This window comes from Cylas formicarius, unplaced genomic scaffold (genome assembly GCF_029955315.1).
Source record: "Cylas formicarius isolate icCylForm1 unplaced genomic scaffold, icCylForm1.1 PGA_scaffold_6__28_contigs__length_40554024, whole genome shotgun sequence".
Lineage (NCBI taxonomy): Eukaryota > Metazoa > Arthropoda > Insecta > Coleoptera > Brentidae > Cylas > Cylas formicarius.
Genome location: NW_026844347.1, coordinates 35,823,271 through 35,849,934, shown reverse-complemented (window position 1 = coordinate 35,849,934; position 26,664 = coordinate 35,823,271). Strand labels below are relative to the sequence as shown.

Here is a 26,664-nt window from a genome sequence, read left to right as displayed (position 1 = left end):
GTCATCAGCAATAATTGTGTAAACAGATGTAGGATCCACAAAAGGAAGTCATTTATATATATTAAAAATAATATGGGGCCCACAATTGAGCCTTGGGGCACTCCAATGTTCACCTCACTCTTTGGTGATGTCACCCCAGAGTACTTAATCACCTGGCATCTATTGTTAAGGTACGATTGCATCAAACTAAAACTGCTATTTGAAAAATTATAAGCCTTTATCTTGCGCAGAAGAATTCCATGATCGACACAGTCGAAGACTTTAGTGGAATGCATCTGTAATGTCTGAAACTAAATTGAGAATGCTTGAAACAGTGTTTTTATTTCTTCTAAAACCAAACTGATTTTTATTAAAAATGCCATTAATTTCACACCATTGAACTAATTGTTTAGCTATACATTTTTCTCCAATTTTTGAAACAATTGGAAGTAGATATATAGGGCGATAATTTTCAACATCAGGGTTATCTTTTTTAAATACTGCTATTACTAGAGCTATTCTTAAAATGTCTGGAAAAGTTTTGGCTTGAATACTTAAATTTATAAGTTTTGACAGACTTTATTAACCGCAGTATTTGTGATTTCCCTAAATTCATTAAAACTAAGTTCAGCAAGCGTAAAATGAGATGATAGTTCAATTTTATCGAAATCAAAGAGATTTTCAAAGAAATGACGTATTATGTACTAATAACGCATATATTTATTACATAATTATTCTTTTTCTTGTTTTGCTGTCACTCTGTCTCCAGTATAAGCATAACTATTCCATAACTATCACATTTTTCCATAACATTTAATGATATCTAGGCATATTTTAAGAAAACACTGTAAAACTAGTCAGAACTAAAAAAATTAGAACTATTGCCAAATCAGGTATTGTGAATATTAGGAAGCCCTTGGAGGCTGTGGATTGGAATATTTGCCTTGGTTCTAACGATGTCAACTTTATGTCTTCATTTATATTGCACAAAGTTCAAGACTTGATCAAACAAAATTGTTCTGTTAACAACATTCCTCATAAAAAATCACCGGTCAACAGGTTTGATAAAGATCTAGTAGCTCTTCGAAACAGAGTGTCAGCTGTTAAAACTCTCAGTAAAGTCTCACAGAAGCCTCTTTATACAGAAGTAAATAAGGAATATAAACAAAAAATTCAACAAACTAAAAAAGCTGCTTTTGATGGCTTTATCGAAAAATCAACCAATAAAAACAAAGATGTCTGGAAAATCGTTAACTATGAAAGAAATTGTCTGAGGAGATGTGATAAAGAATCCGATTTATCAGCAAACGATCTTAACAGTTTTTTTAGTTCTGTCTCGAGTAATATTATAAAGATCTTAACGGTGAATCACAATATACAGAGTGCATGTGTTGAAGGGATTCCACTGGAGGAAACTACTTTTTTTTGCATCCGATAACTTGTGAGGATACGTACCGAGCCATACTAAGATTAAAAAAATCTTATTCTAGCGATGCTTATGATATCAATAGTGTCTTGGTGAAGAGACTGGTTGAGTACATTACACTGCCATTAACCACTTTATTTAATAAATGTATTGACACAGGTGTATTTCCGTCGCTGCTTAAGATTTCGAGAGTAGTTCCAATCCATAAGGCAGGTGATATAAATGATGCTAACAACTACAGGCCGATTTCAATCGTGCCTTTGTTCGGAAAAGTTTTTGAGATCTTACTAAAAGATCAGCTAACTTCTTATATTAATAAGATCGAATGTCTTTGTGCTGGTCAGTTTGGATTTAGGGGAGGGTGTTCGACGATCCAAGCAGTGTCTAAAAAGTTGCGAGTGGGATAGTTAAGGGGGGTGAATTAGTTGGTTTGACCTTGAGTGATCTCTACAGGGCCTTCGACTGTGTTTCTCACCAGCTTCTTATTAAAAAGCTATACAGATATGGTATACGAGGTCTGCCCTTAGATCTTATAGGGTCCTACTTGCAGGGCCGACAGCAGTTTGTAGAATACCAGGATGACCGTTCATCACTTGAATCAGTAGTAAGCGGGGTGCCCCAGGGTTCCGTCCTGGGCCTGCTACTATTTACAATCTACATGAATGACCTTTATCATTTCTTGGCCCCCAATCAGTGCGTGATGTTTGCCGACGATACATCCTTCACTACATCTGCTAAGAGTATCGAGGAGTTGTGCGTTAGGGTTGGCATGTTGGAGGACAGGGCTAATGTCTGGTTCGAAAATAATTATCTTAAATTAAATTTAGACAAGACCCAGAGTATTGTGTTTTCCTCCAATTGCTTGGTAAATAGTGGACAGTCCGTTAAGTTGTTCTTCGACGACTGAGAGGCCTGATAGGAACAAGGACTCTGCTTATGGTCTATTTTTCTTTGTTGCATTCACACTTATGCAGAAAAGAGCCATTCGAGTCGTTGCTCATATAGGATATAGGGACCATTGTCAACCTTATTTTAAAAAATTCAAAGTGATGCCCCCTCCTTGCATCTATATCTACTACCAGTAATTGTATAATGTTTTGCCAGGTACCGTGAAAAAGATGAGCAATAGAAAATTTAAACATACTTTTAAAGAATTCCTGCAACGTTTTTACTCCTTGCGAGCATACATTGACACTGTCACTGGTATCGATGCGCTATAAAACTGCATAGTACTGTCTAATTTTTTTTGTATTGGATGTGTGTTTTTATGTTATTTATTAATTTGATTTTATTGCACTTGAATATCACTTCTGACTTGCTACAATTGTACGTCCCTTTTGTACGAAACGTAGTCAATAAATGAATCTATCTATCTATCTATCTAAAAAGCCGCATCTAAATAAAATAAATTTCCCGCATGCACTTGTCGCATTTTTTTCGTATTTGCTTCATAAATTCCTTTATTATTGACAAAGACAGGGCCTCTATATTTCTGGTACTTATATGGCTGCCACTCTGTCTCATTGCCCTTACTGGGACACACTATATACCGGTATACCCTGTATAGCTGCGGTAGATTTATGCTGCCGGACCTTAGAGTGTCCCTTTTTATTGATGAAGCAACGATTTTTGTTGACTTTGAAAAGACTGAAGGGCAATTTAACCGCCAAAATCCGCCGCCATGGCGCGAGTGGCAAAAAATTCCATTTCGAATATCGTTTCGGTTTGTTCGGTTAATTAATGATGACAGGAAACGTAGCCGGTTGCCAGGTAAAACTGGATTGTTTTAAATTTATATTCCGGTTAAAGTTTCGAGCCGGGCCGACATTTTAATTTTACCGCAGCGGCGCCGGCGGTTGCCAATAAATGATTTCGCTTTCTTTTTTCCAAACGGACAGCGCCGGGTCGCCCTTTCGTCCCTTTCCCGAGCAAAAACGTTCAACGTTTACATTTTGACCGATCGGTTTTGTTATTGGCTAGAGCATTATTTCATTTCATTTCATTTTACAAACAGAGAAAATGTATACAATCACTCATACCAATCAATTATAACATGGAATAACAATTTCACAACATAATATACAATATACATGAAGCATATAGCCCTGTGAGGGCATCTGGGTATACATTAAAGCTGAACGAAGATTATCACAGAAACTCATCACAGAAAGCAAGGAGTCGAAGAGGTGCAATCATCGGACTAGATATTGATTGATATCTTGAAAAAAGATAAACTCCTCAAAGCCGTAAAGGGCTTTACTAAAAAGTCTTTGACTAAGCCTAGTCGGGTCTGATGTTGTCCTTATTCCGTGTCTTGTAGGGGTGAACTTTATTCACATGTAAAAAATCTGTTTGATTCTCGTAAACGTAAACTAGACACTTAAGTGTGTAAGTGCTGCGCTTGGCAATGCAAGGATTTTAAAAAATTTCGATCTAACATCCTCTGAGGTTTGTGATTATTTTATCTACCCTAAGGTGTAGGCCAAATATACTCTTGCTGCACCGGGAGCCTGGTCCTTGTTTATCAGACCATAAAGCAAGTGGGAGCCAATTATTTATTTATTTATTTATTTACAGTTTAACCAATTTAAAAAACTTTACATTCATTAAAGGCAAAGAGAGAGAAAGACAGCAGTATAACAGTTAGAACTCAGAACAAAATATAACAATAACAATAAATACAATTAAGTGGTGGCACACAAACGGAACACATCAGAACGAAATGAACGGAGGCTATTGACCAAAAGATCGAGCTTTTGGACAGTTGCACGCTTTCAGCATTCTAATAAGGGGTGGATAAACTCCATAATTTACGCGATGGTAAGGTATGCGAAACATTGAGTTATCACGGCTTCTGTAATATGCGTTAAATTGCATGCTGTGTAAAAGAACTGGACATAAACACCAACCATTCAGAATCTTAACCAGAAAAACTAAATCCCTCTGATATCTTCTGGTTTGAAGAGTATCAACATTGAAGGCCTTAGTTGATCTGATACCCATTATAGATATTGAAATGCGCCTTTGAAGCCAAAGATCTTAAAAATACTTTCTCAACGGCTTCGATGTTATCTATATGGCATGATAGAGACCATATCACAGATGCATACTCCAGTCTGGAGCGAACCAAAGGGTTTTAAAGCAATGTGGAGTAAGTTGGCCACTATTGCGTACAACAAACCCAACAACTCGCATAGACATGTTTACCACTGCCGCAAAATGTGTCACAAAACTTAGTTTACAAGCGAAGAAAACACCCAAGTCTTTAATGCTAGTGACGGCCTCGTTCTCGACTGCATCAATGCTATATCCGTTGTGAACCATACTCAACGAACGACTAAAGCTAATACTACAGCATTTTTTTTACATTAAGTAACATATAACATACATTTACAGTGTCCTTTAGGCTACGTATTAGAAAGATGTTTTCTTGAGTTTTTTTTAGCCCCTTGGTCTGTGTAATAATAATAATAATAATCAACTTTATTTCACATTGTGTCATAAATACATTACCTAAACATAATATACCAAACACAAAGGAAATCGGCGTCAGTAACAGTAAAAGTGACAGTAATTTAGTTTAGAGCCTAAATGAATTCCCAAGAATTTTGCACATTGTCCAATATTTACTTCGTTGATGTGCGTTTGAAAGAATAATAAAGAAACTGTTTCCCTTTGTTAAGGGCTAAGCTATTTTTGTAAGCCAATCCTTAGCTATCTCAGCTTCCTCATCCTCTGTGCTAAAATTGAAACGCTGTTTTTTTATTCAATTTGGTAAATACGTCTGTGGTCACTGTTTGCTTATTTCAACGTTTTGCTATATCCTACACAGTCACCACTTTACTAGGGGCCTGTACCTTTTCTCAGAAAAAAAAGATCATACAAAAATTTTATGGTTTAAATTAGATTAACATTATTATTAACATTATTTATTTTTTATATATACATAGTGTCCAATAAGCGCTCGATCCACATTAGTTTTAAAATTCTATTTGGAATACCCAATATATTTTGATGATTTTAGAATCCTTGCCAAAAATAAAGGTAACTTTTATAAAAACTACTTATTCGAATCTTGTGCAGTTTAGACAGTACTTCCAGGGCTGGCAGTAACGACTACTTGATCGAATTTTAAACACATTTTTAGAAGACTTCTTTCTAACGATCTGCATTGACTAGGTATTTTCAAATTATACAGGGTGTCTTAAATTAAAGGACATTTATTTTTTAAATTTCAACATGCAGTATTCATTTATTTTTAAAATGGAGACGCCCATGTTTTTCAGCCAGTCAAAATACCTATAATTTGGTGTATGTATGTCCTAGACCTAACTCTAATTCTTTTCGATATTTTTAGTAATAAACTCGCTGGCGAAAAATACTAACAAAAGGATACGGTGCAAGAAAAAACGCTTGAATGTTTTTCATCGAATTCGATAACTCCCTCTCTTAGAGAGTATCAACGAAAGTTTCCTGTAAAGCGGATTCCAGAGAAGAAGCTATTGCGAAAAATGTATGCAAAGTTTATTCAATATGGTACCCGTCTGCTAACATCCAAGAAAAGACCACGAGAAGTTTTAACAGAGAAGAAGCAGTCGGATATACTACAACATTTTGAGAATATAGAAGAATCCTCCACTCGTCAAGCCGCTTTGGAGTTGGATGTTAAAAGAATTAGCTTCAGAAATTGTTTAAAATTAAGTAAACGAAAAGAATTGAAGTTTTTACCAGTGCAATATCTAGAGGAATGAGACTATGAGACAGGATTACACTACTGCAATTTTTAACGTCTTGCATTTTATAACTCGGACCGATGAGTCTATTTTTCATACTAAAGCCCCAATTTTTAATAGGAAAAACACACATTACTGGAGCGATGAAAATAAGAAAAGGGTGTTAGAAGTAAAAGGACAAGGTAAACGATCTATGAAAGTGTGGCGCGGAATATACCGATTAAAGGTTATAGGGCAAATTTCCTTTAATGAAAACATAAACTCTAGACGGTATGTTAGAAATGAAATACAAGCAGTAATAATAAATGAAATAACGGAGTGTGAACGTGCTCAATTAATATGGTAGCAAGATGGCGCTCCGTACCACCGGGGAAACGATATCACTGAAATCTTAAATCAAAATTACAATCTATGAATAGGACAAAATGAAGACATCTGGTGGCCACCTCGAAGTCCAGATCTTATCCCGCTGAACTTTTTTTTATGGGGGACAATTAACGATAGGGTATTTAAAGAATGATGCACTACGGTAAATGAACTACGAAGGTGTATTAGAGAAGCTCTAGTCCAACTAAAAACACCGATTTTGTTTCTAATGCTATAAACCTTATAGTTGAAAACCTACTGTAGACTTTCTATTCTGTTTTAGCTTAGTTTTTACTTGCTTTACTTTTTAGTGTTACTTGTTTTAAATTTCTAAACTTCTATCATAATTATATATTATTATGCTATCTTTGTATTAAATGAATTACAAAAAAGACCCATCACCCATTACCCATTAGATTAGACGAATTCAAGTAACTTTAGAACGGTATCCTATGCACAGGGATTCTAAAATCAATATACGGATTGAAATTTCTAGCATTTCCTTCCTGTCCAACAATTGCTCTTATAGGTTTTATGTTTTAAACGAGTGACGGATGCAAAAATTATAACTTTTAATACAACGGAATGCCTCTGTTGTCAGATCCATCATATATTAATTTTAATCCAACGTGTCACGGCGCAGATTTTGTGATATTTTTTTATATTGTTTTTGCGCTAAAATGCTTCAGTTTCAGTTTCAATCAAGCTCTGAAGAAGCGAACAGGATAATTGGCGAAACGTCAGCAATTTCGACTCAGCAAAAACTGACGCAGGAGGTATCCAGAAGTATTGTAAAAAGTAAGATTTGAATGTGTCGAAGCCTTAAAACAATATTCACTTAAAGGGTCATTAATATAAGTACATTTTGCAGAAACCGGGTGTGTAATGTCAATTACGCCCTCTGGTGGCCATTACAGAGCTTTTTTTTTTCGTTGCCCTTACTCAGGTATAATCACAAGCGATATGCAATTAAGTAAAAAAGACAATCTTTGATTCAAGTTCTTCTGGTGCTTTTGCGAATATAAATCTCTGCCAACGTTATTTTCCCGTTGGCGTGTCAACTGGAAACGCCTGAGCGGCCGATAATTGATAGGCAAAACACGCGTGGGTTAAAAATACGCACGTTCCTTCATAATCACGACTCGTAGCTAATGAAATCGTGTAACGCAAACGCCCGAGAAATTACCCTCTTATCAGACCACATAAATCTACATAAATAAAAGGGCTTAAGGGATCTCCTATAATTTCGGAAACCCGCCACTTTGTGGCCCTTGATTAATGCCATTATACAGGTGCGTGCTGATGGGACTCCTGTTGGGACCGTCGTCGCCGTCTTTACAACACCCCAGTCGATTGTTGATTAGTGATTAGAATGCGCGGATAGGATCCGGCTTGCCATTTCGAACGGAGGATGTTTCATTTTCGTATGATGGCTTATACTCCTAGAAGCGAAGAGAAACGAGAACTGTATATAATAAGTCTGTAATATGATCCCAACATTTCAAATTATGGAAAATTTAACCAGTTATATTGTAAGTGGTGTTTTCTACATCTAGATTAAACAAATGAATTTGGTCAAAAATTCGAAGTAGTTAAGACGCCCAGGTTCTAAAGTTTAGAAAATTTCATAGCTCTGGCAACACCGCTGTCAGTCGAAAGTTATGCGCCATCTGCCATACCCGAACATCCCAAACACAAAACCACCTTTTTAAATGTCAGACTAAGCTATCCTATTCAGATACAACACAAATAGGAGAGGTACCCAGAATGGAGCCCTGTGGTACTCCCCGTCTTATATAAAACATTTTTGAGTATGCAAACGCCGTCCTTACTCACATATACAGGTTGTTTCCTATTTAATTAATACGATTTCAGAAAATCTACCGCGCCTCCTCTAATACTGTCCTGCTCCAGCCACTTTAAGATTCTTATCGATGTTTTCAGTTATACATACGATGATATCAAATATTTTCAACTTGGGTATTAACTCAAATTGATACTTATTCATTACTCAAAGATAAATCATTTTTTTCAATAAATATTCTTAGACACGGGAGACAATACTGCTACTACAGCTACAACTTTAGCGTTTTTGAACACATCTTTCAACACCTGCCTAGAAAACCTTCATTGATGACATCATCACCACTGGCACTTTATCAAATCCAGAGGAGTATTTATTAGGAAATGACACCACTCTAAATATTTCAAAGGGATCTACAGGATTGACTTGAAATCGGCAATCAAAGAGTTGAGCTAGAACAAACATTTGTTTTTAATTCAATACCTGTGTTGTTGAATTTACGATTCCTTAAGCAGATTTCATTGTGGTATTTGAGTTAGCTTATTTATACTTACTATTATACTTATTTGGAGCCTTATCCCAGAGAAAACCTTTCTATATTTTTTCCCCTTCTTTTTATAAAGCTAAAAATTATGATTCGGTCAGTTTGTACCACACATAAAGATCTGGAATGTAATTAAGTAATAAGATGTTTAATTAGGATTAACTATGGTTCTACATAGCGGAAATCCTATATCAAAATAATAATTTAGATGAGGAGTACAATTCCATCCAACTTCAATATATTAAATATTCATCAGCAAAAAACCTCCTTGTAACTTATTTTGTACCATTTCTAATCCTAATCAAACGGTGGCCATAGTGGTCAGAAGTGATAGAAATATCTATTTATGTGATACACACCTGAGACAATGATATTACTGAAAATTTTGTCGACCATGCTTAAGATTAAGTAAAACTTTTATACGATGAACTGTATATATAAACAATTGCACATAATTCGAAATCCTTTTCAATTTTGAAACTCTTCATAACTTATACCTAAAAATTGCTGGAGCAGTTAGGCAAAACATAGTCCAATATACTTACTTTAGTTATGTCATCATCTTTTAGCCAATGCGACCATAATAATTTGAGGTTTGAACAAATTCGATCCAGAAAATCGACATATTATGATGCAAAAGTAAGTTTATTTGCATTTACTGCATTTCTTGTTCTTAGCCTTATATGCCTATTAATTATATTTCTTTTCTATGTTTTTTTGGTTAGTGATAGCAGCTCCGAAAATTCAAATACTGCTCACGAAACGTACTTATTACCCTCACTTGCTTTATGCTCTGTGATATATCCCAGCAGACTTAATTAGCACTAGATTCCGGTTTATTCCGGGTCTGTCCAAAATCGGCACAATTTTCGTCGTAACCAAAGAGAATTATCTACAGCGGAAACTTGGTCTACATTTCCTGCTGTCAACTCGCGAAAACGAAACTGGAACACCTACAAATGCTCGAGATTGCTGAGGAAAAATCGAGTTTCCGTCCCAGTGATTCGATCGACCGAAATAACCGTCACTGTTTCCGATTTTCGAAAGCAAAACATCGAAAATTAAAACTAAAATTAAAGACCGCTCAATAGAATATGGATTTTCATGATTTTAGTATTTATTTCATTTAAATTTAATTTTAATTTTTAATTCTTGAGATATACGGAAACCCATGCGACATTGTCACTTTGCATAAATTTTTTTATGTACATATTTCAAGAATTGCTCGGCGAAAAGGTTGAAAACATACTTACGAGGGCAGCGCCAAAATTTCCCGGCCTAAATATGCAAGAAACAAAGTAGAGTAACAATTTTTTATTTTTCAATATAATCCCCCTCAACTTCAATACACTTACTGCATCTCTTGATTAGCAACTCAATCCCTTTAAAGAAATATTCTTTTGGTTTGTCTGCAAAATGAGCTAAAACAGCCTGTTTTAAATCAACTTCGTCGTTAAACCGCCGTCCACGTAAGTCCTTTTTCAAATATCCAAACAAATAATAGTCGCTGGGGGCCATATCTGGACTATAGGGAGGATCATCTATCTGTTGGAACCCACAGCATGTGCAACACCAGCAGTATCGACAGGTGCATTATCATGTAAAAGACGCACGTATCTGGTTTTCCTCGACGTTTTACACGCAGTCTCGCAATTGATGTAATAACGTTGCGTAATATTTACAATTGCCAGTGGTATTAGTTTCTTTAAAATCTATCAAAAGAATTCCTTCACAATCCCAAAAGATCGTGGCCATCACCTTTTTTTTTTGACTGGCAGACTCTGAATTTTCTTGGAGGTGCTTCGCCCTTACGACGCCACTCATTAGATTCTTTTTTCGATAGAGGGTCATAATAGACAACCACAGTATCATCTCCCGTCACAATAGTTTCTATCACAGGCTTCGGTTCGAAAAAAGACCGCGCACACTCGACACGGCGTTGTTTTTTTGAATAGCCGAAAGGTTTTTAGGAACCCATCTTGCACTAATCTTATGCATACCTAAGCTTAGTAATTTCTGAGATTTCCTTGACCTTTAAACGTCGATCACTCAATACCACCTCTTCAACAATCGCAACAATATCTTCCGTTATGATCTCCACTGGTCGACCAGTTCTTGAACCATCTTCAAGGGACTCCTGCCCCGTTCGAAAACGTTTTGCCCATTCTTTCACTACAGATAACGAAGGAGAACTTTGGCCGTACACACCATCCAGCCTTTCTTTAATAATTTTATGTTCTAACCCTTCTTTTGTCAAAAACTTTATGACTGCAGTATACTCAATTTGCGTTAGGTGCGAGATTTTTTCGGACACGTCTTGTTTAAAATGCTGTCAATAAAAAACTATTTGACGCAAGACTTCAATTTTTTTTTCGCAGGCTACTAAGATATATATTTGAAAGAAGACAATGTTTTATAGTGATACTGGAGCTGCATTTATGTCAGGCCGGGAAATTTTCGCGCTTACCTACACTAAGGTAGATAAATTCCTAGGACGGTCGTAGAACGGTTACGGGTAAGGGTGTGCTGTTTTGGAGTAATAAACAGCAGGCAAGGTTAATCACGAGGTCGGTATAATTCTGGTCGAAGTATGCTCGTTAAGTAACTCTATAACCAACTAAGTGTGGGACCATTCAAGCCAATAGAGTTGCAAGCTTACTAAGAAGAATATTATGTGATACTCCGTCGAAGGCTTTGGAAAAATCTATATAGATCGCTTCACTTAGTAACCGCTTTGCAAAACAGTTAATTTGTTTACGAAATGGCGGAGGCGCTCTGGACGGAAGAAGAGTAACTTATCGCGACGCTTTTGCCTCGAAACTGGCTGCCTTTAAATCCAAATAAGCTCGTTTTATCGTTAATAAAAGTGCCGTTCCATTTAATTAATGTTAGAGCCGAATAATTGCCCGTTTTTACGACGGACGTTAAACTTATATTTATAAGTCGGATAATTTGAGGTCGTGACGAGGATCGGATTATGCGCGTGCTTATAACTGTTACAGTTTTATTAACTATTACGAATAAAGCGGTCGTCTTACATATTGGCTACAATTTCGTGCAGAGCAAATGAGTTTTTAGGGGTTGGACAATTATTTTAGAGGTTTACAAAGCACACAAATTGATACTTAATGGAAAGAAAACTAAACTTAAATGAATTCGCGAGGAAACTAGGGACTTATTTTTGATTCAGACTTGAGATTTTCATCACTTGTTCAAAAAACCTGTGGAAAATTAAGGTTACTATATATGTAGAGGGACATCCTTCAAGCTGGACCAAACTACGACTAACAGATCCATTGATTTTATCTCATGAAGCTTCAGAATGTTTCTGCAACTATCCGGATGGCCCACTTTAAGCCAGAAATACACTTTGCATTTGGCAAGTCTTATTTCTAAAGTTCGAACTAGCAGATGTCCTAAATATATTGCAAAAAAAAAACAAACAAACGGAACTCGTATAATAAGTCCCATGCACCGCCTTGTACCAGAGATCTTTCAGTCAGAATGTCCCCAGTATCTTCAACCCACATCAGATCAGCAGATTATCTTTTGAACCGTCACAAGCTTGCACTATTTTAAATAGTTATGTTTCTCTGAAACTTTGTGCCTTTTCCTTTCATTTAATTATTTTTATTTCTTCTTTTTAGTGGTATTAAGGGTTTTCTTTGCATTAGAGTGGATGTATAAGAGCAGCCTCGTTGGATACCGCGACCCATAACTAAATACAGACATTTTTATTTTATGCATTTAGGATTTGCCAAAGCTAAGAAACAAACAGTAACAAAACTTTCATGAGACTCTAGACCATTGAAGAGAGGAAAGATTTATTGAGGAATACTGAGTGAACACTAAAGAAATTTGTTCTATTCTTTGGTCGTGACTGTGGTTTGAATTTTTTTATACGTCCTTTAAAAAGTGAATATAAAATAACGCTAAAACATAACATTGTACATGACAATATACCTGTCATACAATTCTCAAAGAATTATTCTATTAATTTTTCAAAGAAACTTCCACGCACTTCTGGATCCCTCCTGATAACTGTGGTCTTCTTCAGACCTTAACTGAAACTGGCTCGTATCCTACTCTGTATCTCCTTATATATTGTTTTAGAATCTTTGATGTCTTTTAGGTTAGTTGATATTTTTCGTCCCGTTTCTCCAATGTATTCTTCGCCGAATATGCATGGGATGTTGTAACCTCTTCGTATCTCAAACGTAATTTTGTCTTTGATTGATCGAAGATATTGAAGGATTTTTGGACAAGTTGTAAATCTGGCAACGGCAAGTGCGGGGTAGCTTTCGAACTCATTTCCTTTCGAAGGTTGCGGCAAAGTGTACTTTGTGATGGAACGCTCAATATTTCTAATGCGGAAATTATTGGCGAGATTAGCAGATGGAAAAGGTAAGATGTGATTCTGGGATGAGATAGTGTTATGGCTCGGTGCAGAAAAGAGTTGATAACTGAATTTTTTTTTATGAAACTATAAAGGAGTACTCTCAAGTTTAACAATAACGCAATTTTAAAAACAGAGATGAACACAAAACAACTTTTAAAGCTATAACGAATCAAAGAGACGCCAAAAACTTAAATATAAGAAGTTAGATACATTTTCTACACAACATCGTGTCAACAGTTAAATTTTATTTTATTTTAATATAATAGAGTAAATAAATATTAAATTAACTAAATAATAAAATGAAATTCTATAATTTTTGATTTAATATCCACTCCTTATTACTGTAAACTGCAAAAAAAAAATAATTTAAGGCCTTTTTGGCACTAATTTTTCGTTGAAAACCTTTCCCATTTTTCCCAGATTTCCCAATTTTTCACAATAGAAAACCGGCTTTTCCAGTAATATTTTTATAGAATACATTTTTTTATAAAACCACTTTACACCTAACTTTCTTCATAAATCAACTAACTTTTCAGTTACTGATATTTCTAAAAAAACATACTCCGGGATATCAGTCGGAGTACATTATAAAAGAACAACATACAACTACATTTATACTATTATGATTTTTGCAACTTATGTTGTCTCTCTTAACCTTAAGCTAAAGTTGCAGTATGCACTATGCAGTACGTTTTCTCAAACTTCTATATTTTTATTTTTTATATTTATTCTATATTTCCTTTTTTTTTTCATTTTAAGTATGAAATATTTTGATATTGATTAAACATTTAGCTTGGCTAATATATCTTTAGATAATTGTTATAATTAAAGTAATTATAAAAACGAAAGGTAGGAATGTAGAATACCTAATTTACGTTGTCATTAATTTTAATTTAAATTTAATATCTAGTTTTGTTTTTAGGTCTTAGGAGAAGTTGTAAGGACAGGAATAGTATTTATTGTTAATTTATTTTTTTACTTGTTCATTTTTTTTATTATTTATTAATCATAAAATATATTATAATGAATATGAAAAACAAAGCTTTTCAGAGAAAATGCGTCTTAAATAAATGTGCAAGTTTAAAATTAAGGCGTCCATACACGGGCAAAACAAACGCAACTCCTCGAGCGGACGCGTAAACTGCGACGTTCCGCACTAATCCTCATACCGATGCAAGAGTGGGAATGTTAATTAACGAGATGAGTGAGGAAATTGGCTATTAACTTTGAGTAATTAATAATATGAGGGAATCCGTCGCGACGACCATTTCGTCGGCAAATATGGGCCCGAGCTTAATGGGCGTCAGTCATATAACAACAATTCGTTAGCTATAATACAAATTTCGCTTGGCTTGATCGTATTAGTCAAGATATTGCTTACGTTACTGCGGTAAATAGAGAAATATAAAAACTGAAAATCCATTTGTCAGTTGAATTCGTCTCCAAATATTAATTAATTTTTAAAAATCTCAAGGAGCAGGTTAATTTCCTAAAGTAGCGGTGTAATCATGCAACAAGTGCGGTAAACGGCATTTGAGGCACGAGCGGAGCGCAGCGGAGCGAGTGCTTAATAAACGAACAAGATAAAGAGTTGCATACTATACTTTTTCTACGACTACTCATTTATTAAACACTCGCTCCGCTCGTGCCAAATAAACTCGTAAGTCAAATGCCGTTTACCGCACTTGTTGCATAATATACTATTAACACACGTGTTGCATACTATACTTTTTCAATGACCGTCACGAAAAAATCACAATTTAACAAATTGAAAATAATAACACATTATGGGATTATTAAATTTCGTACTATTCAAAGAAAATATTTACTAGTTGCCACTAAAACTATTCGTTTATCGTTCCGATCGGTTCTGCTGTTGTTGTCTCTTTTTGACTGCGTACGTCAGACACAATTTTAAAAGGTTATGTTGCTTATTTAACTTTTGCAATTGATCATTAAATAATTTATTTAAAGAAAAAAACTGTAATTGGAAGAAAAATCATCCAAGGATAGAACTTTTAAGAGGATTAAACTTTTAAGGTCGTATAAGCAAGAAAATGCAGGTCCTAACCTTCAGTTTTGTTTTTTTTTTATGAGACATGGATATTTGAAAATCGTACAATTGGTTATGCCAACATGTTAATATAAAAAATATAAAAGCCACTAAAGTTCATGTTAACGGTAAAAAAAAATTCTGTGGGAAACTTAAATTATAAATGGCACTTTACTTAGCGACTAGTCCATTAAATCTTAATTCTAGCTCATAGCACATAGCATTTAAATTGTCTGATACATTTTTCTGTGTATCAGTTTTTGGGAACATTTTTGCAAAACAACACCAATACATTTACTGACATGACCGTCAGAATTGTCAAATATCAAAATTCAAACTGCGCCGTAAAATCTCCGAAAACATCCGATTGCTCCCAATCCCGTGCGGTAACATCCCGGAAATGTCCCAAGTGGCTCGGATTCATGGGGAACGAAACTGTCGTGGCAAAGTGACGCTTCCAGCACGCTAGATCCTTTTATACTCAATATTTTAGAATATCAAATATCTTAGAATAGAAACATGTACAATGAAACAGATCCAAGTTGGAACGTGGTATTTGAGGAGAACCATTGGCACCATGGAACCATTGCAGATTAGATTATACCGAAAAAAAAAAAACGTGACTCCTAGAGAATTTGTTGAATGAAAATGAGATTTGCGGTAAATGAATACTATAAAAAGTGCAGAGTTTTTGGCTCTTTTTGCTTTCCGGATTTCAAAGTTTTAAAGGGGACTCCCTGTATATTTTTACATTCTTGGATTTCCGAAATAATTGTGTAAGAATATGTGACTTTTTAAAATCTTTTTCCGGCCTAATATAAGGGACCCAGTTAATGCAAGAAAATTGACAAAGCAATTAGTTTGATAGCGAGCAAAATTACATTTTCATCCCAAACACTTTTTTTAAGGGCAACTTTTTTTAGACGCATGGTCTGAAATGAACTAAGTAATTAGACTTGCCAAGAAACTTTTACTGCTTCTTAATAAGGCACATGGTGTAATATAACCATGGCACATGGTGTAATATAACCTGTGTATTTTGTTAAGAAATATCTACCCGAATTTTGCATAGTTTAGGCAGAAATTGAGGTTATGTATTTTTTTATATTTTAACTGCCCCATATAAAATTGTGTTGTGACGCCAGTGATTCAGGTAATGCAACCAAAATTTAACCACAGACTAAGGAGCATATAATAATGTCCCAAATAGGTAGTGCCGTTTTAGCGAATTGAATGAACAAAATGTCAAGATTTTCAAATGGAACACAAGTTTGTAATTTATTTTATATTTAAATTTTACTTACTTTTTAGAGATATTAGAGGTTTAAGATAACACCCATACCTATAATACCTAAAAAAGTAAAAAAGAAAACCTAGAAAAGAGTGCCGGCAGACAGATGATTCAAGTGGTCTGTGGTAGGGGAGGGGAGACTGTTAAACCATCAAAAGAGAACGTTCGCAATATTTTAAATAATGTTTTGCACGTGATGAAGCTCTACGCAAGATTGCTTACTAACTTCTGAGAAAAAGTTGAACTAAAATCCTAATGGATTTTTGCTATGGACGAGATATACATCCACCACTGCACTCCTGAAAATAAGAAAACAGTCAAAACAGTAGACAGAAACAGCTGAAATAAGCTCCTTCGTTGGATCAAAGGCGATTTTTTCAGCTGGCAAGTTTTTAATGATCATGTTTTGGAATGAAAGGCGAATTATTTGTATTGAATACCTTCAAAAAGGTAAACCCATCAATGGCGAGCACTATACATATCTATTGCATTGAGTAAACTAAAATTTACTAATTATTTAGCAGCCAGCCACTACGCACTGTTTTCTAACCTCAAAAAATGTTTTGGTTGATAGAGATTTGAGATTTGAGAGAGGAGCTCGGTTTTTCGGTTTATAACTAAAGTGGACCACCGATACGAAAACGTATTAGTCGTTTTGGGGATTGTTCAAAAATAATGCAAACACAAAAATTAAAAAAGTTGTCGTGGTAGAGACTCATCAACCTACCCGGCGTAATTTACAAAAGCGAACACCGCTCCGCAGAGGACAGTCAGTCAGGATTATGAAACCTAAGCGCTGAACATTAATCGACTGAAATAAATAATAAACTTTATATAAATTATAAGTAATGTTTGCATAGTTAAGAGTAGCGTGTGAATAACTAGGGACTTCAGTATATGTGGCAATACCGTAAATGTCAATAAAATTTTTTCAATGGCATACTAAATTGAAAATCTTTAAAACAAATGAACATGAAATCTTCTTACTTTTACCAACAGCTCTGGGATGTTGCTTTATGGCGGAAAAAATAAAAATACATATACAAACAATAATTCCGAGCGTTCTCCGTTGGCGTAAAATATTATTGGTATGTATACATCTGCCCGGTACACCATAAAGTTTTAGCGACAAGTTTCTCAAGAACTTTACGGTATCGAAATTCCGCCGCCATTCGAAGAAGGAGAATGCAAACTGATAAAATGAATGCGAGATATGTTTGGAAAAGTGTTTCGAGAGATACGATGCAACATTTTCCCGATTTCCCTTGGCAGAGATTTCGACACGTGAATAGGAAGTATCGAGTGGTTTTTCGTTTTAATTTTTTGTCCTGCGGGCAAACCAATAACGAAAAATAAACTCATCTGATCGATCTATTCAATATATTCGAAAATTTCGATTGTAGTTCTACTGGATTCCATAGTATACCACGAACAATTTTTTTCTTGAACTTTTTTTGTTATCTTGCGTTGAATCGAAAACTCTACTAAACAAACTACTTTTTTAAAGCAACATCGACATAAAATGTTCAACGCAAATATGAAACTCATACGAAAACAACTCCGCCATTCCAAATTTTACTTCCAATCTAGTTTAACATTTTTCCACCAGATCGCCAAGACTTTGTGGAAACAATGTGCTTGTGCGTCACTTAGAGTTTAGTTCGAATTATCTACAATGGTAAATTTGAATTAAGAAATTTAATCCAACGTAGTGACTTTTTTTGCAAACGTTAAATAAATTTAGAAATAATAATAACATATTTTTTTTAATAACTTTGATCTGACCCAGATTGATCAATAAGAAATTTTGTTTCAACTTAACTTACTACTAGGAAAACTTAAAACTAAAATCTTACTTGAAAATACAAAAAAATTTAAAGTATGAAGGTAGTAGTACTTGACTCACCAGTTTATTTGACAAGAGCTGAGCGCAGCGGAGCGAGTGTTTAATAAGTGAGTGACTTAAAAAGTTTACCGAACGTGTTGCATACTATACTTTTTCTACGCCGTTCTAGTAAAAATTAAATTAATTTCGTGCTTACGTCATCCTGTCGTAGGTGAGGTGATCGACATTAGACAAATTTATGTTTTTTTCTATCCTTATGATTACTTGCAATCATTTAACGATTTTTAAGGGATTTTATGGTTATGTCTTGTCACTTAAAATAAAAGCATTTATTTTTGTAAAATAAATAGGTAATAGACACATTCTTCAAATTATTCCTAAAGCCTAGGCATAAAACTTTTCCGTTAGTTTTCTCTAAATTTATTTCATGAAAACGTCAACCGTGGCTTCCCGACGTCAGATGGCGCGCGGCACATTGTCTACTCAGTAGGGTACTGCGTTTTTCATTCTAACCATTGTTCAATACAAATTTTTTATGTTTCTTGTTAATTTTTAGTTCAAAACCATGTTTTGTTTGGGTTAACGATAATATGCTAAAATACGATCCACATCAAAAAGTTAGTCGTCAGGAGGCCCACAACATAGGAATTTGTTTCTCCAGCATCTTCATAGCTTCATTGTGTAGGGCAAATTTGTAAGTGCTATAAATTTTATATTTAATAGGGAGAGACATTTTTTTAGTTATAGTAAAAACCTTCATTTCTTTTGTATGCCGTTTTTGGAAAAAATGAATAAATTTTGATATATTGTTTGCTTGGAAAGTTGTAAACGATTTGTCTGAATATCAGTACGTACGTTAACTGTTATCTTGCATTATTCGAACCAGAAAAAAGTTCGCTGGATGTACTTAGATATTATTCAAATATCTCTTGTAACTCTCCAATTATCAGATGTACCCGTACTTATGAGTTGGAAACAAGTTTCCGGATGTTGACTTATTTGCTCTGAGCTTTGAAGCTTTTAAACGACACGTGAGACGGTATTATAATTAATGTATTCCAATAAAAAAAAACACGCAATTTTTTTTACTTTGGTTTTGGTTGCAAGGAATATTTTGAAATAGTCTACTTAATATCTATCTTGTTCGTAATGTTAAATCAGAATGAGCTCATTTCATAACATAAGACATAAAATCTAGCAGAGGCTAATAAATAATAAAATAACTTGGTTCTGTGCTTAGGACGAATTGTATGACCGCGCTGGACATAGTCTCTGCCTATTATTGTTACACATTCTTTAAAACAGATTCCCGAAACCAGCTCGCATTTTACTCTGTACCTGCTTTTATATTGAGGGGGCGGAGCTAAATGAGGGGCATAAACATCGTCTCGGATGACCGATTTCCATATATGACAGGTAAAGACCTGAATCGCGGTTACGATTGTAAAGTTGCTTGTAAATTTCCATAGATTCATGGATTTTTCGTTGGTAGAAGAATTGATTACAGGCAAGAATTTTATCGAATAAAATTTCGTAAATATATTTGGCAACTGATGATACTCATGTTCTTTGAGACTAGTTGATATTTTTCGTTGTGTTTCTTCAATGTATTCTTTGCCGCATAGGCATGGAATGCTGTAATGCTGGCATCTCTCAAATGGAATTTCGTCTTTGATTTGATTTTGCGAGATTTTTGGACAAGTGGTAAATCTGGTTTTGAGGTTATGTCTCTTAAGAACTTTTGATATGTGATTAGTGATGTTTTGAATGTAAGGAAGGCAAGTGTGGGATTGCTTTCGGACTCATTGCGATTGGAAGGGTGTGGTGAAGTGTAATTTGTGATGGAACGCTTAATATATTTAATGTAGAAATTATTAGAAAGAATAGCAGAGGTAAGGTGGTTTAATTCTGGGAGTAGATGTATAGTGCCGATATAAGCAACAGAAACCGTACATAACCTCAATTTCCTAACCCCCCCGCAGCGGGGGCCCCCCGCGCGTGGCGTCCTAGTGTCCCCCCTGTCTACCAGAGTGCGCTCCGCCCCCCACCCAGCTTGTGTAGCGTCCTGTTTTGCCCCGGTTCCGCCCGTCGCTGCTAGATGTCGCGCGCTTGTGTAGCGTCCTGTTTTGCCCCGGTTCCGCCCGTCGCTGCTAGATGTCGCGCGCTCCGACCGTCGTAGGCCCCCCCGGTAGAGGGCGGTGACGGTGCGGCGCGGAGACGGTGTGGCGCGGTGACGCGGGTGATCGGGTCGTCGGTAAACAAGTCGAGTGACTTATACAGAGTGTCTCAATAATCACGGTTTAATAAAAGAAAAACTATAGATACAATAGTAAATATTTATTAGCTCATATGTAGACAACGTAATGCTTCGTACAAGTGGTGTTTCTGGTCCATGAGATTTTCTACTTCATCGCGGTCGAGGATAATTTCGTCGCCATGATCCTGTTTCAGTATCAACTCACAGCTCTCTTCTTCGTTCGAATAGGTCACCTCGATACTGCTCCCGATGTAGACTGTTATGTCGTTCCAGAACATGATTTCTCCCACCTCGTCCTCCAGAAAGAACAAAAAATCCCAAAAATCCTGGACTTGAAAATCTATGTGCTTGTTCTTGAAGATGAAACGGACACCTGAATTCTTTATTTCGAAAATCGTGTTTTCATCGATAGTGACCACTTTGTTACACATTGCGACAAACAGACTGACTTCGGTATCAAATTCAAATGTACTTATATATCAACAACCCCCCACTATCGGTGTAATTAAGAGAGATATTTACATTTAGTCAATTTGAATAAGCATTTTGCCAAAAGAAGCAAACAAGCGCACGTAGTTACATATAGCGGGATTAAAATAGTTTTTCGATCTGCCGAGATGTTGTATTCGTTACCGCAATTGTCGTTAACGCCGCCGCTGGTGTTATTGGAATTCTTGATAGCGATCGTTTGCCATTCGCCGTGGTCTTCGTAGCTCCGGTTCGCGAAAACGAAACGTACCTTGTAATTTAAATACGGCTTATCTGCGGTAGTGTTATTCGACAATGACACGCTAAAAGTTTGTAGCTTGTCGATTCCGTTGACCTGAGCGAGTTGCATACGCGTCCACGTATCGGGCCAAATGCACCGATTTTTGAAACAAACGAACGCTTCAATCACATCCTTAGGTTTATGTATATAGAAAACGTTTTGTACCACAGCCGACAACAAAACAAAGTGAGCACTTAACAAAACCATGTTTCTAGCCCGAATGAATCTATGCTATATCTCGGTAACTGCTTTTATAACACTCAAACAATAATGACATTTATTCTGGGGAGGTGCCGGGCCGTCGATATGCATTTTGCTGTCCGGTCTGTTATAGTGAACAAAGCAGGGCAAATGAGTTTGCAATTCAAAATTGTTGCGATGTCGTACTGGTAACTTATGCCACATATTTAACAAATCGTGCGGTCTCACATGCTCCAAAAAATGTTGCACAGGAATCAATTCAAGTTGATCGGTATCCAAGCTTCTAAAATCGTCGAAGAAAACTAACTTCTTATTCATTGTTGTGAAAGATCGATAACTTTCTTAACAAATCTCTAATTTGTTTAAAGACACTCTCTGTGGGACAATTAATTGCGACAAGACTCAAGTCTATTTCACCGACTCTCGTTAATTTATTCAAAAATTCGTTGTATTCGTAATACGTTTTCTCTTTGAAAAAATACAAATGTCCGTTGGTGTATCGAAACGCGCCCGACAAATCGTCGGGCAGACCCGGAAACAGTTCCGTAGTAAAACCGTGTTCACTCGCACTCAAAGAACACTCGTCTATTTCTGCATAGTAGCGTTTACCGTAAAATATATACGTTCGACCGCCATACGTATTAAAAATAGCGTTCACTGTTTTACCCGCAGGCACACCCAGTCGCTGGACGCTTTGTCGGTCGCCCACTACCGTGAAACTCGGGAAGTGAAGTAAATAAAACGAATCACCGGTGACTACCAAAAGTTGTCCGTTGGGTCTCTGGTAGATATGCGAAATAGGAGCGTAAATAGGGACATAATCTGATATCATTTTAGGTTCCATGTAGACTTTATCACCTAATCTTATTATCCAAACCCATTTGTCGTAAAATAGATACATATGATGGTTAGACGTAACCAAAAATATGGATGGATTTACGTGACACAAATCTGGTACTTTTGTTTCGTTTTTCCCTATCGGAGGTTTCGTAGTTGTGGTAGTAGTGGTAGTTGATGTTGTTGTGGTCGGAGTTGTTACGCGGGCGGTGGTTGTGGTTTTTTTACCATATAAACGTTGAAGACCTGCAACATCGTCGTATGACAATGTCTTAGAATTTAAGCTATACCAAGGGTACATAATGGCATTGCGATCGTTACTGTGCGCCAAACCCAACGTATGTCCAATTTCGTGGAACAACACAGTAAACAAGCTCGTTTTTCCTCCGGGCGCAGGCACTTCTAAACCGTAGTACCAATCTTCGGATTTATCCAAATGAACTTCCACGCACTCTTGTTGTTGATTTGGAAAAAATGCATGTCCTAATATGTTACCCCTTCCGTCAAAAGCAAAAGGGCAGGATTCGTTCCCTTTACATCTTATGCTTTGTCTGTGGGTAGTATATTTGTCAGACATCAAAATCATTATATCCGGCTCTGAGTAATTTAAGAAAAAATTTAAATTTGATTCATCACTCCATATTTTAAAAACCTCGGTTGCCAGCACTTTTAACTCTTGATAGTGACTGGGCGGTACTTGAATATACCAATTTAAATCCGTTTTCTGCCATCGCGAAACAGTCGTGAAGGCATTTTCTATTACACCACATCGGGGTTTATTTATTAGTTCGACGGTTTCGTTATTAAGAGTACCATCCACCGGTAAATTATAGAAATCCTGAAAATCCATTAGGGCACGTTGCAAACTCGACGCATTGATCTGCGTTAAAGATTCGTTGTCGTTAGGTGAAAGGAATCCGAATTTTTGTAAATATTCAATCACACCTTCCTCGGGCAGCGCGGCGACTATCGTCGACACGTCCGAACAGGTAGTAAAGACAGCGTAGCATAGCAACAAGACTCTCATCTCGTTCAAGGTCAGTAAAATACTAAAATGTATTCGGTTCCTAGCTAATCTTTTATAGGTAAAATAACAAAGAGAAGTGATGAACCAAACGCTTTTAGTCGCTATTTTGCGTGAGATGACGCAGAATATTACTCGAGAAATGGAACGAAAAAAGAATTATACTTCAATAGATTACAGTTTCGCAGTTTGTATTCATATCATAGCATTAGCGTGCTTTATTTTTACGTGTAAATGTATTATTAATTTTTTTGGATTGAAATAAAAAGTCTTATTTAAATAAAAAAAGTTTTATTTCATACAGGGATCCTTGAATACAACCAATTATATAAAAGGGCAGAATTTCTCAACGCGCACATGCGCAGTCTTCCTCCGGAGTGAAACATGCAATGGGCGTGATCCGGTTGAAATTTCGGAGGATTCAACCAATTATCATCGTCGAATTTCTCCACGTTAATGACTCTGCATGCGACACCTTCCCGATCCATTTTCGACATTAAAAATTCCATTTTTGATCTTCCTCTCACGTATATCAAGTCAGCATTTTCTATCAGTAGTCCGATCAACGTATCAATGTCGGAATATTGAACAAAACCAGAACTGTATTTGAGACCGTGATGATATTGTTCGAGCCAGCGTACCGTTCTTTTTTCTGCACCGGTCAACGTGCAATATTCACGCGGCGGTTTCAAAACGTAATGACTAATTTGACATCCATTGTAGACAGCCATTTCTTTAACGACAAATCCATCTTCTAACTGGAAGCCTTGAATATCTACCGCAACGATGCGCATTTTTAATATGACTGGTTAAGATTAGGTTCCTCCGGCGGTATTTATGTTAGATTTCGAACAATCTCGCTGAGCGGTAGTTGTTCCACGATACAATCGTGAATGATGATGCAATAGGCACGTGTATTCGCGGGAAATCCCTTTTTTGCTTCGATGTCTAACTTTACGTCGACAGTGCTGGATTTTACACTGTCGTTTCTTCGAGAACAGTCGATGACGAAAATCGCGCAGTTTTTGAAAGTCATATAGTCAAGCAACGCAGTTTTTTCCTCACATCCCTTATAACTGGGGTAGAAATCCGTGTAATTGTGATGCGCTTCCACGAAGTCATTCTTTTCAAAATCTAATCGTAAACGTTCGTGAGGGTAATATTCTCCGTTTAGTGTTAATCTTATATCCGTTACGTCGACGTGATCGAAAAGCGTCGCATTTTTCGCTTCGTTGTCTTTGCGATTTGTTTGAAAAGCGACTATTACGTATCGGGGGCTTTCGATAGCCGCGCACGTCTTGACAGACCAAATTTCTTTGGTAGAGCCCGCGGTTAGGGCAGGATATTCATGAAGTTCCCATCGTCTATAGGGTATCAATATGGGTTGATCTAATCTAATCGATTTCAGCAGAGCCAATTTGATTTCGTCGTTTGGAAATATGTGCTTGACCCTAAGATCGACACTATCAATTTTTAATTCCGCCGTTGTTTTAATTGCACTGGCCGCAACACCGCCCATTGGTTTAATTATCATACAATTTTTGTCATGTCTGGCTCTTACCAATCTTATGGTTTGTTTTCCACAAGTTATCATATTATAATCATTAAATATGTTTAAAAAGTGTCGTAACGGGATTCGCATGCTAAAATGGCCATTTTCTGTATCGTGAATCGCATTTTCAGGGAAATTCCAGCCGGAAATATCTAGATGCGATGAGTCATCTTTCGAGTAACATAGATAACCTCTAATCGTACTAACTATACCCGGATCACGCACGCTATCCACTTCTTTCCCATTCAGCTCGTACGATATAGTTTCAAAAAAAAATGCTCCTGCATTGTTTACAAATTGCACTTGGTCGGTTCCCGTGAGACGTTTCAGCGATCCCTTAATGCAAATAGCAGCGTCGTACATAAGCAGCCAGGCATCTCCTTGATTGATCGTGATCTCAATGGTGTCGTTGTTCAAAAAAGATTTCACAAAGGGATGATAGGTGCGGGTCTCCACGCGCTGGATAGATTCATCAAATTTTGGCTTTCTGTGTATGTCGAATATTTGATTCGATAACATCGTAGCCCAGTGATCGGAGAAATTGTTTGTTGCTCAATGTAAGACGACCTTTACGGATACGCCTCGGTTTTGTTACTAACCCTACCGTTTGGATGTTCGCTTTTTTATATTCACCAGCGTCTCCGATTGAGTTGAAAATCAACATTACGTTAATTTTTTAAGTTCCAATCTAATGATGATTTCTTCACCTCGGAAATTAACCAACTCAAAATTTTGATCCAGAACCTGTAGGGTAATGTTGTAGATTTGTCGTTTGTTTACTGGCAAGTACGTTAGATATTTAGGAGTTTCGTCGATGGCGTACCCCGGATCGACGGACAAGGCAAACTCGTAAATTGTGTGCGAAGGTCTGTCGTTGTAGAACGCTCCAGACGTTATGTTACTATCTACATGTATCGTTCGCACTTTTATTATATCCACGGGTAAATCTGAGGAATGCATAATATTGGGCTCCAAAATTTTCTGTGAAAACCCCAATAATTTTCCGATACTGTCCGAGTGTTGTTTAAAGTTTACCCCGTATACGGGGCTGTAGATTTCACACTTTATCGTATTATTGTTGGGTTTGATTGATATCTCCTCTATTAACTTTGGGATCGTATTCTTCTCTTCCTTATTTTTTGGCAGATGTTCGTTAATGTAGGTTTCAATGTCGCTAATTTCATAGGACCCGGTCGGAATTTCAATTACGTTTTCTTTATTGTTACCATCGAAGTAGTAAAATTTATTCGAACCCTTATCTATGTTGGGAATGTTGTTGTAAGAGTGGAATCCAATCAGCGCTAAACCGTACTCTACATCTTCATCCAACTGCAGCGGATTGACAAAGTCGATGGATAATGTCGACGTGTGCCCTTTTAACGTAAATATGATCGACATGTTGACTGCTTATAGATCCGCGATTTCAGTCCTTTTTATAGAGAAATTGCAAACACAAATGACCGCAATTGTATTGCGTAAACTTTTGATATCTATCGTGATTATAGTAGATATTGGCGCTGTTGCCGAAATATTTAACAAGTTCCGCGGGTGGTTTAAGGTTACCGAAACTGTCAAAATACTCA

General features: G+C 36.3%; 1 protein-coding gene across 13 annotated transcripts in view; it reads right to left on the bottom strand.

Annotated features, from left to right (window-relative positions):
* LOC132704166 (diuretic hormone receptor-like) overlaps positions 1-26,664 on the bottom strand; it is a 325,297-nt gene that overhangs the window by 89,920 nt on the left and 208,713 nt on the right. The window contains exon 1 of one of the 13 annotated variants that reach the window (XM_060674009.1): positions 8,863-8,886. The exons of the other annotated variants lie outside the window; for them this stretch is intronic. The gene's annotated coding sequence lies outside the window, so the exon portion shown is untranslated. Of the gene's footprint in view, positions 1-8,862; positions 8,887-26,664 lie in introns of those variants that run through there. 13 annotated transcript variants of the gene reach the window in all.